General features: G+C 39.7%; 1 protein-coding gene across 1 annotated transcript in view; it reads right to left on the reverse strand.

The window, feature by feature from the left end:
- LACTBL1 (lactamase beta like 1) overlaps positions 1 to 20,069 on the reverse strand; it is a 398,761-nt gene that overhangs the window by 314,757 nt on the left and 63,935 nt on the right. The gene's annotated exons all lie outside the window — the stretch shown is intronic.

Here is a 20,069-nt window from a genome sequence, read left to right on the forward strand (position 1 = left end):
GTTGCCAGACCCAATGTACATGCTCTGTGTATTACTCACCCGTGAAGTAGTCGCGCCTGACACCCTGCCTGCATTGCCAATTGACACTGTGCTCCACTTCCAGGCCTGGGCTGGGAGGGGGCGGGTGGCTGGATTGGGTGGTGTAGGGGGCATTGAACCGACCCCTGCTCTCTGCAGTATGTAGTGCTGTTCGAGTTCTCTGTGTTCTTTATAGTAACCATGATATAATAATATCCCCTGTTAAATGTAAGTTAACGTGTAATAGTTGACTGTCCGTTTCACTGCCTTATTACACAGTTCAATTACTGTTTCTGGCCACGTATGCTGATCACATTTAGATGCAGGTATTTGGTGATTCTCTTTTTAATTAGTCTTCTCCCATTTTGGTCACCCCCTCACAACACTCCCTATGTTCCTAATAGCGACACTCTCTAGTGCATTATGCAGACTACTTGGTAACGTTTGAGGTTGCCCTGGCAGTCTCTAACCTATTGTGTCAACGTACATCTGCTGAGACACCCACACAACCACATTTCCATACTTAAAGACCCAATGGAGTTGCCACTATTGCATTTTTGTTGTATTTTAGAAGTGTAGCAGTCAACCTGTTAGAGTTGTACTAGTAGTCGCCTGCCATAGTAATGCTGAAGCATCCAGAATGACCTCAGGTTCCATATACATTGCGCTTCGGCGCTTGCACCCTGCATGCGAGGGCAAGCGTTGCGCTTGGGCGTTTGAGAACTGCAATACGTGCTGCCCGGTAACTAGTGCCAGGTCGCTGCTTTGTGCGTGGCCCCACGGATCGGTTCGGCAACAGAACCACCGTGCTCCTGCTTGGACCCCGAGAGGACGGCTGTATGCAGCTGCCGGCTTCGCCATGTCTTTGTTTAGGCGATACTGGGCCGCTGCTGCTGTCACTTTCACACGAGTAAGGCATCGGGTGTGTGAAGTAGACCGGCTTTCCTGGTGATTATTGTCCGTCCAACTGGAAATAGCCACGTCCTAGGCAAGCAGCTGGGGGGAGGAGGATGAGGGAGGGGGCGAGGCGGAAAGAAAGACTGACTGTTCTCGAGTACAGAACAGGAGACTTATGTATTTTCCTGGAATGTGTCATGATCCTTGTCCCTGGTGCGCTGAGCTTACTTTGTTTGTTCACCACACGATTTTGCTGCATGCGTTTAAAGGGGCATTTGTGCTATCTTTACTTTCAAACAGCCTTCCGTCTGCCTGGCTCCTCTACGTTCCCGCAGCCGACCAGGTCTGTTTCCAATTAGAGAGCCCCAGTCAACTTTAGCGGTCTGTACTAGACCGCTATTTGCTCTGATTCTGTGGCTACACTTCGAGCATTGGCGGGCATGTCTCTCCTCCCCGGTTCCGTTGTATTCCTAATACATGTAATGTTTTCTTGTCTAACTGGCCATATTGTAAATATTCAGGCCATCATGTTTTTGGGACAACATAACAGGTTCTCGGTCACTTTGGCTTTGCCATTGGCCAGAGCAAGTAGGACGCGTGTTCTGGTGGAAGGAATGGGTTACAGCACCCAAAGCCCGGTGACAACTTTAGGGGTGATTTGTCAAGAATACGTTGAAGAACACCACCTGCTAGACCAAGCTCAAGTCGGCTTCAGACCCACAAGAGGTACAGAAACAGCACTACTATCCATCTGGGATGACCTAAAAACAAACGCAGACTCCAACACAACATCTGCCCTTATCCTGCTCGACCTCTCTGCAGCCTTCGACACAGTTAGCCATGACACCCTAACCAAAAGGCTAGAAGACATAGGCATAACAGACACAGCGCTACGCTGGACTAAATCATTCCTAGCAGACAGAACTGAAACCGTCTGGATCAAACCCTTCAAATCCACCCCACGAGTCAACGACTGTGGAGTACCACAAGGATCCTCACTATCTCCACTGTACTTCAACATCTACCAAACCCCAGTAATCAGAATCTTCAAGAAACACAACATCAAATGCTACAAATCATCTACAAGATCGAAGACACCCAAGCCGATCATTCAAACTTAACCGACTGTCTAAAAAAAGTCTTCAACTGGATGAATGCCAACAACCTGAAAATCAATCCAGGAAAAACCGAAATCATGATCATATCCAAAGACCAAGAGAAGGAAACCGCCATCCCGTGGCCAACGGAAATGGGATCTACACCATCACCATCTAACGTAGTAAAACATCTGGGAGTCCTGATGGACAACACCCTAACCTTAGAACCGCAAATAAATGCAACATTCAAGAAATGCTTCTTCCTCCTCCACACGGCAAGAAAAATACTACCTTTCCTCTCCTTCACACAGAAAACACTCACCATCGTCGGCCTCATCATGTCAAATATCGACTATGCAAACAGCCTCTACCTCGGTATACCGGAATACCTACTGAAGAAGCTACAACGGATCCAAAACACTGCAGCCAGACTACTCCTCAAACTATCCAGAAGAGACCACATCACCCCGGCCCTAAAAACACTACACTGGCTCCCAGTAAAACAGCGTTTCATCTTCAAAACATTGTGCATAACGCACAGGGCAATCAGCGGACAAGGAGCAGAATTCCTACAAAAAATAATAACAATCTACAAGCCAACGAGGCCGCTCAGGTCAACCAACGAAATCCGACTGGAACAAAAACCTTACATCAAGAAGAAACTCGGAGGCACCGCTTTCTACCACTTAGCCGCAAAAACCTGGAACAACATCCCAAAAGTAATAAGGAACACCAAAGACCACCTTAAATTCAGAAAATTACTAAAAACCTGCCTCTTTAACACCGGAGACTAAAACCGAAACAACAATAAGACAAACGACTCATAAAAAAGGACATTGACAAACCCCTAGAACCGACAGAAGTACCCTGGGCACCAGTAGGGCTGACGCTGGACACAGGGGTCCACCCGCGAGACCCAGAGAAATGGATACAACTACTCCAGCCAACCCTTACCATCCCCCACCGCCCGTACAGCCACAACTAGGTTCCACGAGGCTGTGGAACGAACAAGATACCACCAATCACCACACAACCGGGTGTATGGACACTAGCAGCGGCGCTAGTCATGTGGAGGGGGTGAGGAGCATGCAAGGTTATTAAGGGAGCGGGCGGAGGGGACAGCTAGATCCTCAAACGGCCTCGAATGGAAAAACGGGCACGTACCTCCTGAGGCTCAGGGCGTACAAGCATCCCGTCGGGTAAGATTACACAAGCCCAACCGGTTCAGTCCAGGATAGAGATGACTAACGAATACCATTAACAATTTCCTTCTCTGCATACACCTCTCAAACTCCAAACCAAACACAACCACAAACCTCTAGCGCAGCAAACCGCACGAACTTCACTACACTGCAACAACAAAACAAAAAAACACATAGACTCGCACATCAGCACACGACGACTACCGGCCGCATACACCCGAGGCCCAGCCGACGGAACCACCGGGCTGAGGCTGCCAACAGCACATCACTGCAATCTTGCACTTTTCCAGCCTCCACCCACTAACCCACCCTCCCCCCTCTTTCAGAGCCGCCAGAGCGCCAGGGGACCACTCCGGTGGTGATAGTGCGCGGTACAAATGACCTTTAACATTAACATTAACATTCTTCAGAATGTTGATCATGTTTCAGTGTTCAATGTTTTGTTTTGATTCGATTGGGATTAAAAACTGCTCTTTTTTCATGGCATTTCTAGAAAAAATATATTCATGGGATTAAAGAATTAATGAAAGGAGAGAATACAGAACAAAGAAGTACTTTTGTTAAACAATGAACCTGATTCAAATCAACTGATTCAACTATGTCATCTTCAAATTGTAGCAAAATTCCATTTGATGTCACGAGGCAGAAGTGCCTATCCTTTACAACATTTTAGCAGCAGAAATGAATCAAGTGTTGATCATGTTTCAGCTTCAATGCGTGATGATGAGCACGTTCTTCAAATGACCTGTAGATGGCGGTGTAACACCACAAAACATAATGCTGAAAAACAAAGCCGAACAACAAAAAAGATTAATTATCTCAGGAATGGGATGACCTATTGAGCTGGAAATAGTTGCATTAATTCAGCAATGGAATAAAGAATATTCCATGCAAAATGCATGACACCAGACCGCACAACCCCAAGAATGCCACATACAAACCCAAAAACAAACACAACTTGGTTTTGTATATCTAGATTTGTGAAAGAGTTGAAGAAAAAAGGTTTTTAAATGAAAGCATACCTGTAGTATGGACTGTGCGGATTAGTCAATCAAGTTTGCTAGGTGTGGTGAACAGGAAGAGAGGGTAGCAGGGATTTTGTTTGCAGGAGTTGTGAGAGCACTCAACATGGCTATGGCTATGTGTTTGAGAAGGCAGACTCTGTGGAATTTTGGGGACTCTTCAATTCAGTCATTGAAAGTGTATGCCATAAATCATGGCATCTTTAGAAGTATTTCATTGGCAGAAGTGGATGTTTTATGACATGCAGTTTGTGGCTTAAACCGGACAAGCTTGTTTTCATTCTGTGAGAGTATGTCTCATTTTAAATGTCCATACATTGTAATTGTGTGTTGTGGAGGTGACCATTTGGATTTTGAGACTCCAGTGTATTTGCAGTGTATTTGCAGGTTGCCCTGAAGAGCTTCATTGAATGCCAAGATAGATATTTTTTTCTGAAATAAATCAGAGGCAAATATGGAGATGTCCAGCAATCCTTTTCAGTCCACAAATGGAAGAATCAAGGCAGCTTGTCAATAAAGCTGTATCTGATTTTTTTTATATATGTGCAGGAATGTCAATTTTTGAGAATGACAATATAAGTTCTGATGGTGTGAATTATTGTTGTCAAGATGGAATTCATTTCACAGATGTCGGAAATGCAATTTTCCTTTACAATGTTAGGAATGCAATGTTCCTGTAAGAAAATTGTAAGGGAAGATGTACAGTGTACAGCAGTAATGTACATAAAAGCATAAAAAGAAAAAAAAGGCTTTTGTTAACAAATCCAACAAAAAAGGTTTCTTTTCAGAGCCACCACTAAAGATTAAACAATTTAAATTGTCTTTAATTCCCCTCAAAAACCCTTTGAGTGGCCACCATGGTCGAAGATACCGCATTTGTCAGCTGACGGCATGTGCCACATCCGGGTCTTTAAAAGTTGCCTGACATGAAAAGGGTACTGCGGAGACTGCGGACAGTCGTGGGTGTCCGTGGACATCGGAGGATCAGCAAACCAGTTTTCCTGTGTGCGGTGTGCAGAAAAAGAGGTTAGCAGAAGTTTCATTAGTAGGAGTTGTGAGAGGTTTGAAAATGGTCATGGCAATGTGTTTCAGCAGGCAGAGTGATTGAATGTTGGGGGATTCTTGGGTTCATTGTTTGAAGGTATATGCTTTGCATTGGGAAATTGGCAAAAATCTTGGATTCCCTGAATTTTAAGTGTTCTGGTATGCAGTACGAGGCATGAAGGGAGTGGACTTGCTCACATTCTGTGCAAATATGGTTGAATAGAAACATCCAGAAATGTTTATTGTTCATTGTGGAGGAAACAGTTTGGGGAACATGACTAGAATTCCATTGCAGTTAGCAATGAAAGAGACATTGGGAAAGTTGAAGGAAATGTTCCCTAATATGAAAACTATTTTTTCACGCAGTGCCCAGAGACAGATGTGGATGCATACGAGTTAATTTGGTCCGCAATTGGAAAAAGCGAGGTGCAACGTCAATAAAGCTGTGTGTGTTTTTGCGCGTGATGTTGGGATGACATTGTTTCATAATGAGAACATTAAATTTGATAGTGCCAACATTTTTCGGAGAGATGGAGTTCATCTAACTGATGTGGGTAATCAGATTTTTGTGGAAAACAGAGAAGAAATAATTAAATTCAGTAAAATGTTTATTCGTTCACTTTGTAAAAACAAAAATTAAAAGAAATATATAAAAGCCAAAAACACAAAAGAAGTTCTTTTAAGAGCCACCATTTTTGAATGCGAAACAATTAGAAGGATTTTAATTCATCCACCCCATCCCTGTAATTTTCCAGATGTCTGTGGACTATCGCTCTGTCAGGGAACTATGCAGGCTGTGCAGGGGTGTGCGACTTTTTTTCACATCTATTATTTTTATTGTGAAAGGTGTCTTCTAAAAGAACCTTTTATTTTATTTTTTGGGGATTATATATTTTTAATTTTTTTTTTCAGGAGAGGCCTGGTAGGCGAGGGAAGGGAGGGAAGAGGCAGCAACCGCAGGTGTGAAAACATTTTGTTCATGGGACGCTATAGTTACAAGTATAACTGAAAAACCTCTGAAATTTGACAGTTATTGTAAGCTAAGCAACTATAACTTGGGCAACCACTGCAAACTGATAAGACTAACACCCAAGACATCAAATATGACATCAAATATTACATCACAAATGTAATTGATGACATCACATCTCCCTCTCACCTGCTGACCTACCAGTCTGTTGCACTGATTGGATGCTTGGCTACTCCCATAATCTCACTGGGTACCAGGCTCCACCATGATCAGTCTCCCTTGTACTGCCTCTGGGCCTACCATGCACTTAAGGCTGTAACTGTAACCCTAAATTCCCCTGCCTCCTTGCACTTACCCAGAACCACGTTGTCCTGGCTGCACTTAATCAGAGCAATACTGCCCTGATTGCACTTCCCCCATTCCTCTCCCTGGCATTTCTCCCTTCTCCCTGTGCTCTCTACTTTGCAATGTTGCACTTCCCCGATCTGAATGACACAAGGCCTATTAAGATTGTTTGTCTTGTCCTCTCTCTGTCCTCCCTCCCTTGTCTTGCTGCACCTAGAAACACTAAATGTGCGTTATAAATGACATATCATATAATATCATATCACTGATGAAATCACTTATACAATTAATTTTAATGAAAAGTCCCAACAAGGGGTTGTGTTTATAATGCTGGTAACAAGACGTCAGGGGTGGTCGGGAGATATATAGTGAACTTCTTAATGTACTCATCTAAACAAAACATTATAATGGAGTGTTGTTGTTAACACAGGGACCTAATCATACAAACACATAGGCAATGGCTGCAGCATGTACCATAGAAGTACAATATATTTAATCTTGTAATTTTAGATAGTAAAATAATTAATGCTATTTTATCAGAATTTTGGGAACTGTTAAACATAATAAATAGCTAACCATTCAAGACATACTACACACTTGTGCTAGTGCAAACAATACATATCAAGACACACAATGCATACAAATTAGAGACACATACAGGGAAATTAAAGTAAGGAAGAAAGAAACAACATTACCAGAAAATGTCCATAACATAGAGGTTCTCCATCATGTATACAAATGAATTGTATGTTTGAGGCCTGCTTATTCCCCTGTGGATGTGCACCATCAGCTGAGACCAAACCCTTAGGCAGTAATTTAAGAACATATAAGAAGGTTAAAGTCTAGATATATAGCACCTTTTGAATTTTCAAATTCTCACTGTCAATGAACAAAAACAACTGGCCTAGATATGTGATGTCATCAGTGATGTCCTCAATGCCATTTGTGATGTCATCTTTAATGTCCTGGGTGTTAGTCTTATCAGTACACGGTGGTGCACAATTTATGGTTGATTAGCTTACCATAACTGGTGAATTTCTGTTTTTGTTAGTTTTACTTGTAACCATAGCGTCCGTTTAACTACATTTTTTCACTGAATTTCATAGGTTTTTACCAGTGCACCCTTAAGTTGCTGCAAGTTCCTGATATTATACTGACCCGCAATGTAACAGCTCCAGAGTCCACGGACAATATGAAAGTCTGTGGACATCAGGTAGCATTCACAAAGCACAGAAGCACAAGGGAGAACAACAAATTGTCTGCCCTTCAACCAACAAACACATATACATAAAACAACTGTACTTAACTACACCCGGAAATAGCTTTTTATACAAAATTGTCATTTAAAAAAAATGTAGATCATAATTCTTTTCATTTAGCACAAAATATATTGGAATACACAAGCACAAACCATAACGGTACACCTCATAGTATCACTTCAGTACAACTCTTCATACAGACTCACATACACCAGGTGCTCATTCCAAAACAATGGTTTACAAAAATGTATGCGCACTGTATTTATTTCTGTATTACCACCATTCATTATATAAACATTTCATATGAGCAAAAGGCACTATTTCTTAATTTTCACAGAAATGGCCAACACACTTGAGTGGTTAGAAGAAAACTTCCCAAAAGAAGAAATGAGTGATGATAACATCTCTAATGGTAAACAATACATCTTTTAATATAAACAAATAACGTAATTTTAACAGTACTTAGTCAAATAATCATCTCTTCTCTTTTTATGGAACATTCTTTACATGAAGAAACAACACCCCAATTTAATTATGCAGAATCTCAAAATCACAAAGACAATCGGTCTCATTCTGGGTTTGGAGCTAACCATGGAGTAATTAGCTCCATGGTTGCCTCCGAAACTGTCCCAAATCCGGCATGGTGAATGGAGTAATTACCGGACCATTCCAGGGTTGGAGGGACCGGAAATTCCCCATTCACCTTTTGCCCTTCCCCATTCCTATTTCTGCCTCATAGGGCTCAATGGGAATGGGAAAGGAGGTAATTACGGCACCGTAAATTACGGTACCATAATTACCTCCGAGCTACCTTTGTGGGTCCCGTACTTAACTCCTGCTAAAAGCAGGAGGTAAGGAAGGACCCGCAAAGGGACCTCGGAATACGGAGGTAAGGGATTACCGGCATCAGCACCCTTACCGGTGCCGGTAATTCCTTACCTCCAACCTCGGAATGACCCCCAATCTGTTCCCAACTATACATAATGAAATCGTGATCTTGTCTGCAAAATTGGATGAATTTATCAATGACTTTAAGGTACTTTGAAATTATGTTAAACATCGTGTTATTAGAAATGTTGATTATCACTGTCCTTCTTGTATATTTCCCACTTGAACCCAGCAATCAACTACATCAAATTCCCAAAATATAAATGAAAGACACTTTGATTAACCTTCACTCCCACCCTCCCTCAGCTTATGATCATTGTATCCACATTCTCCCATTTACTTTTCCCATTTCGGTACCCCATCCCTTTCATAAATGATGGTATTTTTTGTACTATAAAAATCTTATAAATTGTTCTGACATCATTCTGCTTTTTAAAAACCCAAATTGATAGTCTGCTGTCTATACAACTTTTTGGGATGCTATTTTATGCAATGGGGTGCACCCGGACATCGTGCCGTGTCCCACCATGTCCGGTGTTGCATGGCACACTTTTAATTAGTCTGCAGACAGCGCACCTGTTTGCAGGCTCCCACGTGCATGGACCTGGCCTCTCCTGCCTGAAGGAGTGTTCGTGGACAGCCATCCCCTCCACAGAGGTCCATGGATGTCATCATGTGACTGCATCCATGTGATGTGACTGAGTGTCTGTGGACGTTATCTGTCACTGAGTACAGTTTGAAACTGCATTTTCAGCCAATTGGGGATGTTTCAAGTTGAAGGTGTACTCTTTGTGAGCTCCAAGTGGCATTCTTAGTTGATCTGGAAACTTTTTACAATTTTCTAAGGCCTTTTTTCATCTTGGTTGTCTGAGGACAGTCCCGCGGTCCATCGATTGTTCCTCTGAAGGGACCCGCCCATTACTTTTACTCATTCTCAATCTGGTAGACCAGGAGAGAGTTTCTGTGTGCAGTTCCTGAGTTCCTGTGTGGACTTATCTGCAAAATGGCATCTGCTATGGCCATTCCTCCTCCACAGCCACCCCACCACCATCACCATCTGGAGGGCCTGGACAGGGGAACTGGCATGGAGGTGCAGATAAGGATGAAGAGGAAGAGCAAGATGAGGTAGAGGAAGTGCCTACCTCCAACGCCTGGAGTGAGTCATGGGTGTGGAGTTTTTTCACCACCGTTAGGGATTTAACAAAGGTTCGGGCATCCAAGGTGAGATGCACTGAGTGCAGGGTTGTACTCAGATGACCTCCATGCGCGCCACACCAGAAACAACGTCTCAGATGCTCTGAGGGAGAAGAAGGTTGACGTCCTCTAATCCATCTTCCTCAACCGCTCCTGCCACCACACAGGCTACTCCTGTGGGGCAGAGGATCCCGTTGGCTGCCTCGCAGGCCATAGAGAGCTCCAAGTGCCATTCTTGTCTTTGTCTTTTTTAACCACTCTAGCAAATGCCTTGTATTGCAGCATTCATCACCTGCTCACATTAAGTGGCAGTTACTTGCAATGCATTGCGTTTAAAAATGCATTTTCATAAAAGTAAAAAATGCAGATGTGCCTTTATAGCAGCACTGTGTGTAACATTTTTCGAAAAGAAAAGAAAAGCAGATAGAAAAGTTGTGTGCAACATTTTTAAGTGGCACTTGGTGTATGGACGTTTATGACTTTTCAAACCTCACTCATTAAATCCCTTACACTTTCACGATTCACCACGTGCTCACACAAATGTGTATACCGCCAAAGTATCTATATGCAACACTTCACCTTATATTTAAAGTACTCTTCTTTTCCAACCTCTACTATAAGACACCAAACACTACTGCAACAACAATCCACCATTTCATTAGCACTAGTCCACAGTTTCCCTATTCTTTAAGAACACTTCAACACATTACAAATACATTGCACCACAAACACAGCACTTCTTTGATTAAAATCAGCAGCACAAAAATAACCTAGATATGCACCTTTTTGTCACACCCATGTTTGCCCCTTTCCCTCTAATGTGCCAAACATCTAATCATACTCCAATTGTTCCAACAACATAGTTAACACACTTTATTTAACCACATATAACACAAAGTTATTAACTAGTTTTCACAACACTTCCTACCTTCATAAATAACAACCTCGCTTAATTAAAGTACTTCACCATTATCACATATACCGACTAACATTCTATTACAATTACAGGAAAGAAGAAGATTGACAAAGACAGTTACAAAGTAAGGACATTAACATAACATGTATATCTTTCTAACTGCACAATTTACTTTCAATATATTAGCCTAGAGTATTCTTTACAAATCAGTAACATTAATTTCACTCTTCCTCATTATATTGCAAAGTTCACACTCTTTCTATTCCCATCAGAACACCACCATTATAACACCCACGTTTTTCCTCAAAACATCATAAAGTCCCTACTTATTCAATCACACCATCACTTGATTACTCATTAACCCAAGCCCATCACACCTGTACAGACTCTTACTCTTACAACCTTGCCTACCACCCCTATCATCCCACTTTACACTCTATTCATCCCTGCAATCACACTCACACACCCATGCACAATAAGGCATATACATTCCACAACTTTCAAACCCAAACTTTCTTTTTCCCCAACAGACAGAACAGAATGCCTACTAAAAAGCAATTCCATAGAAAACAAAGAGAAAATAGAGCACATAAGAATAAAAGCAAGACATATAGTCATCCACATGTAAAGCAATTTATAGAAAATATTCAAACAAAACAGCTAGTAACCTCACTCAACAAAATGAAACAAGTCACCACTAAAAAAAGTAAGGCTCCTCTTACCAAAACAAAACATAAACAAAAAAGTACAAAAAAAAGCAGACCTACTAATGGACCTAACATTATATCTACCATTGTTAACGTAGCCACAGTAAAGAATTCCCCAAAAATCATTTTACAAAAAAGTTTTCCACTGTAGAGTTCTTCAGAATCTTGTAAAGACATCTAAAAAGTCATGATCTACCCTTAAAAACGACTTCAGAAGACTAATCTTAGTTTATATTGATTTAAAACAGAATGAAATCACTATCTGAATTAATCAAGACATTAAAAAAAGTACATCTAAACTTGAGCAATGTCAATATAGATATCTTTTCAAATGTTTGTGATGATGAATGGATTCACACAAGTAGCATCAAACCATATTTCAATGAAGAGGCTTAGAAACAAGAACAACAAAATGCAATGCATTAAACAGTAACGGCCAAGGGTATGAAATGGTAGGAGACACCGTTATGGTAAAAGAAACCCTTATAGAAAAAACATCCCCAACAAACTTTCAATCAAATGTTCCTTTCACCCAAACAAACCGGCCCGTGTACAAATGGACATGCAGCTCAGTATGTAACATACAGCAAGAATCCTTCAAATCTTTACAACAATTCCTCAATCATTATGTGAATCTAAACGACACAAGTAGAATCAAAATTTTACAACCATAGACTCCTGCACAGTGCAAAGCCACAATGGACTTTGAGGACAATCATAAGCCTGCATTTCAGGAACTGCCTGCAAAAGCACCTTCCATCACATCAAAATGTTAGCAATACACAATTCCACTATACATAAACGTATGCATAGACTGTACTATGCAAAAAGTCCTGCTCTAGAATCCAACATTCAAATAACAATCTCCTACATGGAATAGCCAAAGAAATCCTTCGAGAAATAAGCACATCCAAAGTAAATATTTTGTAACTGAAGTTGATTTATAAAATTCAGTAACTTCAGAAAACACCTCACAAGCACCATCTTCCGAACAAACACATACAAAAAAGAAATTGTTAAGTTCTAAACACATCTGCTGAAATACCAGACCAAGTATGTCTGTTGTCACAGAATGTTTTATAAAAAGAGCACAGAAATAGTAGATATGGTCTACAAAATAGAGGACAATGAGGAATCCCAATGGTTCCTATTAGCTTTATATCTAACAACAGAAAATGAATACTAAATAACTGACCTTGAAATAGTTTGCATGTACCGCAATACAAAGTTTGACAATAACCAAATGCCATCACGTGGCATTACTAAAACCCTTTTAGTAATGCCACATGAGAACTCTTCCGGCTTCCAAAAGCTTTCCAACAACTTAACTTGTATTAGAGCATTAACATTCAAAGTGTACACCCATTTTAAGCTACAATATGCCTTGATATAAAAATTGACATATTGCCTCAATCTGAGTTTTTAAAAGGTATTTGTGGCAAAGTAGTATATTTGCCATTAGCTCTTAGAGAAAATGTAGAAACTCTAGGACTACAGCAGCCAATAGATCAATGATTGAGTGTACTAGTTAATGGTGTATCAACAAAGACAACTAATGTGGCAACAACTAGATGAATTAAACAAAGTTGGACAAGCACTACAATATCTCAAAGAAAACAATCAATACTACAAAGATATTAAATAGAGGGAAGCTTAAGAGAAACCACCCAAATAATTCAAGATTCACCACCAGCTGGCCAATTTGAACGTGTAGATCCTGTTACTGCATCAGAATATCACTCTTTATGAATGTGTTCTGAAGACCCCAGATTCAGACAAAATGTAGAATACATTTTCCAAATCCTGTTTGAAAGTGAACTAGCAACTCTGTATTATGGAGTTGCACAACCATTAAAAACAGGTTCTAATGTTTTTGACATGTCCTCTACCCAACTGCTTCCAGAGATAAAAGACAAAGATGATGTTTTGCAGTCAAGTTTCACAAATCTCTTGGCAAAGATGCGTGGTGCAATAGAATACTGGGTTTGACGTCACATTGATGTATGCTGTATGCCAAGGAACCTAGGCCCACCCACATGGGTTGTTACTTTAAGTTGTACACAATACGGCTGGTTTGAATTGCATGACTTCTTACCCACTGTAAACCAAAATAAATAGGGAATTGATAGAAAAACACCGGGAGAACTCTGTTCTCTTGAACCTGTCAAGGTATCAAGTCACTTTCAGCATCGCTTCATTGCCATGCTCCATTTCATCTGCAATAAAACTAACCCTCCACTTGGAGATGTGGAACACTTCTTTTGGAGAAAAGAATATCAATCCAGAGGAGCACCACACATACACATGCTTTTGTAGATAAACAATGCTCCAAATTTGGCCATGACAGTGATGCCACTCTTTGGACAGTTTATCTAAAAATACATTAATTTATTTATTTATTTATCATTTATAAAGCGCTCACACAGCCCGCAGGCATCGAGGCGCTGTTACAGAAATTGTTTGTTTTTCTAAGTTGCAATTGTGTTTTTTTTGTCTTAGTTACGCATTTATAACGCGCTTAAACACCCACAGGTTTCTAAGCGCGGACCCGGGGATCGAACCTGTTGTTGCTTCGTGTCGTCTTGCTTCCAAGACACGCACGCTGCCGCTGAGCTATCCTCCCGGGACATGTCCTGCAGCATCCCTTCGGAAACCACAGATAGTGACCTACATACACAAACCTTATGCTTCCAAAAACCTAAGTTTTGCAAATACTGCTGATGTAGATCAAAAAAGCTAAGGTAAATACTATACTAAATGTTGCTTTGGCTTCCCTAGACCAGTTTGCAAAAAAGTTCAAGTAAATAGCTTGATGTCTTCTGTTAGACACCGTGGAAAAGGCAAATCCCCTAAAAAAGATGCAACATTAAAAGGGATGAAGCATCCAAGTACATCAATGATTACAATGCAAACATTGCCCTCTTGTGGAATGCAAATATTGACATACAATACATTACAGATAATTCCACTGCAGTTGCAAGATATGTTGCAGCCTTTCTCACCAAAGCTGAGAAAACAGAGCTAAAAGACCTCTGGGATGACATATCATCCGACAAAAGATTGTCACACGAATTTTACAGCTTCGGTATAAAAATGCTCTCCCATAAAGAATGCAGTTGCTACGAAGCTGCACACCATTTAACAGGTATAGCCTTAACTGAAGTACTGCTTTGGAAAACATGTGCCTGAACAGCATAGCCCAAAACTACTCCTACAAAAACTATGTCAGACCAGATGAGATAACTGACAAATATTTAGTTTTAACTTGAAGGAAGCCTAGTGAAACTTACCAAACCCAGCCTAATTAATCATATAAAGTTATCATTTTAATCTCTGCAACACAGAGAACTTTATTACATGGCCCTACTGTAGAGTTTTAAACTTTGGAGAAAAGAAGAAGAATGATTAGGGGACTATCACTCATTTGAAGCAGCATTCAAAGCAAATGAAAGCACTATTACAAATGTCAATTTGAAAAAATACAAAGAAATGCTGGACAATGAACGCCAACAAGAGGATGTATATTTTTGAAAAAGCAGATGTTGCAGCCAATATCGGCTTGAGTTCCTATCTAGAGCGAAGCCTTTGTGCCTCTCTGGTTCCTTTCTCAGATGGCCAAGGGTCTGCACCAGGGGTGCCTGTATTGTGGCTGCAGCAATATATGTACTATTCCAAAAATTAAAGTTGGTACCCTTTAGTGCGCTCCTTGGGAAGAATTACTCAATCACTTGGTTATGTTAATTCCAATTTGTTTATTCAGTATAGGTTCTGGATACTCAATGCACTTAAAGTTTCAATAAATAAACTTTGTCTCCCAGATTGTCTCCCAACACGTGTTTCCCCATGACTTTAGCCACGGTTCCTCAGGGGAGATTCTAAAATGAAAAAAGAACCCAAATTCATACATCCTATGTAAATAAACAGAGACTTAAGTGCATAAAACCTCTAGTTTCATAACCACTTCTATCTGAGAAGAGGACATACACTCACCCTTGTCATGTTTTTCATAATTCTGATTAAATATTGATTGGTATTCAATTTTCTCTCTCATCGGCTCTCTATTTGTCTTCCTTTTGTTCTTTATCCCTTTTTTCTTCTGTTTTTCTATAAGAAAAATGCACAAAGATCACATGCTTTGGTTCACATTCTAATACTGGCTATTAATGTGTTATATTTCTGAACAGCAAAGCAGTCTTTGCTGTCCTAGACAGTGTGCTGTATCCATCCTAGCTTATATATAATGGCATTTTAGCATTAGTCCATTATTACTAGTATGAATTCTGCATTTGCATTGGTATACAGTTTATGATTGAATATATGCACCCTCTATGAGGTAGCCCTTTACATTTCTAGAAAAAATTATTATAAATTGCTATAGTGTTTACCTTGTGTGTAGATTCTTATGGATTCAAAGTTGTTCCTTTCTCTCGGTACGATTGCCTCTGTGCATCCGTGGTTCCCGGATGCATCTTACCTCAAATCTGCTTCTGTTTATATATCGCGGAGCACGTCGCGTGATGACGTCATCGCGTAATGTGCCGCGATGACGTCATACGCGTCAAAAAAACCGTGCGGCGGCCATCTTGGATTTAAATTTTTCAGGTAGCATTGCTAATTTGCAAAAGAATGGATTTATTTTCAAAGAACCCCTAAGCTAACACTAATGTCTTCATTAATTTAGTTGTGTCTCTAAATGTTGTTATAACTATGCGTGTGTGATGGCATCTACACGTTGGATCCAACTTTCCATTTACTATATTTCAGTGTATGTGGTATAGTGTATATAGACTCTATGTATAAATGAACAACAAGTTGCTTATACATGCTTTCAGTGGTAGACAGAGAGATACTTAGGATAATGAACATATACAATCAATAGTGTTTTTATAACCAGTTTGCCATCTCTGGATCTGTGTTTAGACCAGTTTGGCATGTATCCATTATACAAATCCATTTAGACTCCATTCTCCTTAATATAAGTTCTCTGTCTCCTCCTCTTTCAGGTTGCTCGATTTTTTGTAGTCCAATGATTTTGATGTCCTTGATGTCTGATTGTTGGTGTTCTTTTGCAAAGTGTATGGCCATTGGGTACCTTGCATCCCCGTTCTTGATTGCTCTAAGATGTTCCAATATCCGTATTCTAATTTCTCTTATCGTGCTTCCGATGTATTTCTTGTTGCAAATGCATTGTATAGCATAGATTACATATTGGCTTCTGCAGTTTATAAATTGTTTGATGTCAATCGTTTTTCCAGTGGGTAATTTAATTTGTTTGATTCCATTTATCATGTGTGAACAAATTAAACATTTGCTGCATTTGTAGGATCCTGTTGGTGCCGGCACTTTCAAAAAACTACTCAAGGAGACCTTTACTGGGTTCCTTGGATGACTCGGACTTAATTTCTTTTTCAAAGTTGGAGCTTTTCTAAATACCATTGATGGTTTTTCTTCAATAATGGTGCTGAGTGTATCATCTGTGAATAGAATGTTCCAATGTTTATTCAAAGTTTTCTTTATGTTGTATATTTCACTACTGAATGTTGTAATGAAATGGGTTTTCATTTCTTTATTCTTTACTTTCCGTTTTTCAATTAATAGGCTGGTTCTTGTTACTTTTTCTGCTTTCCGAATTGCATGGTTAAGAGAATCTTCTTTATTTATTCTAAGCATTTCTCCATATGGGATGTTCTTTATGGTGTGTTTTGGATGGTTGCTTTGTGCATGTAGCTTGTTGTTGACTGCTGTGGGTTTAATATACAAGTCTGTTAGTATCTTTTCACCATCAGTGTACAATAGTAGATCTAAAAATTCTATTTCTTCTGAGCTGATTTTTTCTGTGAATTTAATATTGTGATTATTATCATTAAGATAGGCAATGTATTTCAGGAGGCTTGTTTTGTTTCCATGCCATATCACAAGGATATCGTCTATGTAACGACCCCAGTAGACAATTTTGTTTTCTATGAATGCCTCATGTTGCCAGGCATGGATTAATTCAAAATGGCCCATAAATAGATTCGCATATGATGGGCAAATTTCGCCCCCATGGCAGTTCCTTGTTCCTGCTTATATAGGACTTGATTAAACAAAAAAATGTTGTTTAACAGAACGAAGTTTAGCATCTCTAGAATCATATTATTCTGATTAAGAAATGAAATAGACCTTGTTTTCAAGAAGAATTCCGTTGTTTCCATTCCTTTTGTGTGTTGGATGCTGGTGTAAAGTGACACCACATCCAACGTCACAAATAAATATTCTGCTTCCCACGGTATACACTCCATTTGTTGTATCACGTGTTTCGTGTCTCGTAAATAAGAGGCTAGCCCTGTTGTTAGGGGCTGTAGATATAAGTCTATATATTCTGAGATTCTTTCTGTTAAAGAACCTATCCCATTAATGATGGGTCTACATGGTGGAAACGTCTTGTACTTTTTGTGTATTTTTGGAAGGAAATATATTATTGGCATGACAGGTTTGTCTATTACCAGATACTTTGTTTCTTCTTCCGTCAGTAGGCCCATTTCTTCCCAATGTTTTGCCATTTGATTCCATTGAGCTTGTAGGTCTCTAATTGGGTTTTTTTGTAGTGTTGAGTAACATTTAGTGTCCTTTAGTTGTCTGGTTCCTTCTGTTATGTAATCTTGTTTCTTCATAAGCACAATGTTCCCTCCTTTGTCAGCTGACTTCACAACTATTTCCTCATTTTTGGAGAGTATATCTATTGCCTTTTTCTCAGCTTTCGTTAAATTGTATTTGATGTTAGTTACCTTGTTTTCAAGGTATTTTTTTCGTAAATCATTGCTTACAGCTTTTTGAAAAAGATCTATGGCATTGTTTTCCATTAAATTGGGTATGAATTTCGATTTAGATCTTAAATGTGTTTCCTCCGTCTGGAACGGATCTATATTTTGTTCCGCCATGAAAGTATCCAATGTGAAATCTGTTTCTGTTAGATTCATTATGTTTACTGATCCTTCTGCTAGTACCACAGTGAGGGGTGAAATGTCTTGGATATTACGTTCTTTGAGTTTCATAGATGATTCTGCGACGTGCTCCGCGATATATAAACAGAAGCAGATTTGAGGTAAGATGCATCCGGGAACCACGGATGCACAGAGGCAATCGTACCGAGAGAAAGGAACAACTTTGAATCCATAAGAATCTACACACAAGGTAAACACTATAGCAATTTATAATAATTTTTTCTAGAAATGTAAAGGGCTACCTCATAGAGGGTGCATATATTCAATCATAAACTGTATACCAATGCAAATGCAGAATTCATACTACTAATAATGGACTAATGCTAACATGCCATTATATATAAGCTAGGATGGATACAGCACACTGTCTAGGACAGCAAAGACTGCTTTGCTGTTCAGAAATATAACACATTAATAGCCAGTATTAGAATGTGAACCAAAGCATGTGAGCTTTGTGCATTTTTCTTATAGAAAAACAGAAGAAAAAAGGGATAAAGAACAAAAGGAAGACAAATAGAGAGCCGATGAGAGAGAAAATTGAATACCAATCAATATTTAATCAGAATTATGAAAAACATGACAAGGGTGAGCGTATGTCCTCTTCTCAGATAGAAGTGGTTATGAAACTAGAGGTTTTATGCACTTAAGTCTCTGTTTATTTACATAGGATGTATGAATTTGGGTTCTTTTTTCATTTTAGAATCTCCCCTGAGGAACCGTGGCTAAAGTCATGGGGAAACACGTGTTGGGAGACAATCTGGGAGACAAAGTTTATTTATTGAAACTTTAAGTGCATTGAGTATCCAGAACCTATACTGAATAAACAAATTGGAATTAACATAACCAAGTGATTGAGTAATTCTTCCCAAGGAGCGCACTAAAGGGTACCAACTTTAATTTTTGGAATAGGCCAACAAGAGGATGACATTGAAGATCTACTAGATAAAGACATTCTTGAGGGCAGTCAACCTTCCCTTATAGGAAGCCAAGAACCACTTGGAGAGCCACTCATTCTAATTGAAGCAAAAATAGCCATGCCTGAGGTAGAAAATACCATGTATCAATAGAAACAATCTGAGAAGACTTGTCATTGCTCACATCACAGCTAAATGATGAACAGCTCACTGTTTATCTAGAAGTCACTGAAGAAATTGAACATGGTTTTAAACATGAAACTAAAACTTGTAGCTGTAAAAAATGTAAACCTCTACTCCTGCATGTAAGTGGTGAAGCTAGTTCTGGTGAAATATTGTTAATTAAAATAATCAGCACATTTCTACAAAACCTAAAAAACAACCACAATTCATTTGTTGTAACAGCTTCCACATGTTTAGCTGCCTACAACATAGGAGGTGTAACTTTACACTGACTTCTGCTCCTCCCAGTAGAACACGAAAACGAATGAAAATACCACAAATTATAAGCATAAACTGCTACTGAAGTACACATAATTCTGGAATAAAGGAAAGTGCTCCTGATAGATGAAGTAAGCATGGTTTCCAACCTCATGTTGGCTTTAATACATCT

Source organism: Ambystoma mexicanum, chromosome 8 (genome assembly GCF_040938575.1).
Source record: "Ambystoma mexicanum isolate Mex_15411 chromosome 8, UKY_AmexF1_1, whole genome shotgun sequence".
In the NCBI taxonomy this organism is placed as follows: domain Eukaryota; kingdom Metazoa; phylum Chordata; class Amphibia; order Caudata; family Ambystomatidae; genus Ambystoma; species Ambystoma mexicanum.